The sequence below is a fragment of the Psammomys obesus genome, unplaced genomic scaffold, assembly GCF_907164565.1.
Source record: "Psammomys obesus unplaced genomic scaffold, mPsaObe1.curated_primary_1811, whole genome shotgun sequence".
NCBI lineage: Eukaryota > Metazoa > Chordata > Mammalia > Rodentia > Muridae > Psammomys > Psammomys obesus.
Genome location: NW_026585504.1, coordinates 7,381,348 through 7,383,095, shown reverse-complemented (window position 1 = coordinate 7,383,095; position 1,748 = coordinate 7,381,348).

Here is a 1,748-nt window from a genome sequence, read left to right as displayed (position 1 = left end):
TGGGCGGGAGTCTCTGAAGCATCATGAGTCTCAGTTTGCTTTCATTTAACCAGAATTCTGAATGCAGCTTTGCAGTTTCTCTTTCCTTTGCCCCATACTCCCTCATCTCTGTAACAGTCCTCTCTGGGAGTCGGGGAAGGGGAAGGAAATCTCCCATTCCCCATCCTCCTCCTCACATCATAGCTCTCCCTGTGTCTGTCCTCCTAGGCTCCAAGGGCCTTCCAAGGGAGCCAGGGGGCCAGGTTCCATTCCAGGAAGGGCCCTGTCTGCTTATGCACATAGGTAACAGGAGCAATGCCCTCTGAGTGAGGCTGTGTCCTGCATGAGTGAGGAAGAAGTATTTTGGGAGCTCTGCACAGCTTCTTGTAAGTGTCAACAAGAGTGTACCATGAGATGTGGTTTCCGTGTCGTGGATCCATTTGTATTTTATAGGCTTCTGGGGAGCCAGCTTCCATGGCAGTGGGAAGACGCCATGCGTGTTCGGTGTGAGCATGTAACCAGGCTCTTCTGAAGAGTGTCCTGGAGCCACAGTCTTACACGTGTGCTTCTCCATTCAAGTCTCCTTGGTGTGTTCTGCAGTCGAGTGAAACTCCTACAGAAGAGCTGGGAACGCACCTCTCCCTCAGGTGGAGCGAGGTGTGGAGACTTAGGGTGAGGAAAGGAACAGTGAGGTTATCGATTACGTGCGTCAGTGGGTAGAAGATGGGAATGTGTTGTACTGAAGCGAGGAAAGTCCCAACTCACTGGGATCTGGAGTTAGAGGGCAAACGGGCCATGCTTTACCCTCTATCTGGGTAACGAAGTTGGCACCAAGAGCAAAGTCAAACATTCCATATTAAGTCAGTTCTTGAGGCCCAGCACAGCTATGGGCCAGGGCTGGGGAATCTCTGGGAAGGCAGGGTGCACGCTCACTTAGAGGGTGGAGGGTACTGGGTCCGTGGCTAGTCTAGGTGGGCCAGTAATGGAGAAAGCAGAGAGGTGCATGTGTGTTCTTGGGCCCAATTCACAGGGGCATTCAAGAGTGTTCAGCTGTTATGGTGACGGAGCTGAAAAGGCAGATGTCAGTAAGCCTTTATGAATCCTGACAGGTCTTGTAATAAACCTGAATGAATCCACAACATCTGCATAAGGGAAGTGAGGTATTACCAAGTGGGAAGGCTTGAGTTCATTCCTCACATAGCTTCAACTATTTTATGCGCTTACTTTCCACCACATAGGAAGGTTGGCTCTGAACTGTTTCGCACCGTTCCGTGCTGTCATTGGCACAGATGGTCGTGCCTGGCCCCCAGCAGTCTTTGTGGTCAGTCGGTGTAAGTGCTGCCCATCACTGGGAAGGAGGGGTTGTTTGGAGATGTGGATTCCACTCATGGCTCTGTCATTTGACCTCACGATGTCACACGAGCCAAATAACCTCCCTGTGCCTTAGTTTCTTATCTCGTGGAGGAGACATTACCTGACCCAGGGACTACCTCAAGGGGTTTTTGTGAGAACAAAAGAGAATAAGTAGGAAGACTCAAGGCTCTCAGTGCGGGCTACATGCTATACTCTCCCATGAAGTTCAAAAGAAGCTGATGGCCCATCCCACCTGTGGCCAACTGAATCAGAACCTCAGGTAACAATGTCTTGAGGTGCCTTGAACCATTTCGGGAAGCAGGACAAACACATTATTATCTTGGAAGAATCACTTAAGGATTAAGGCTCAAAAAAAAAAAACTCCTTGAAGCAAGCAATTCTGTAAGAACAATCCA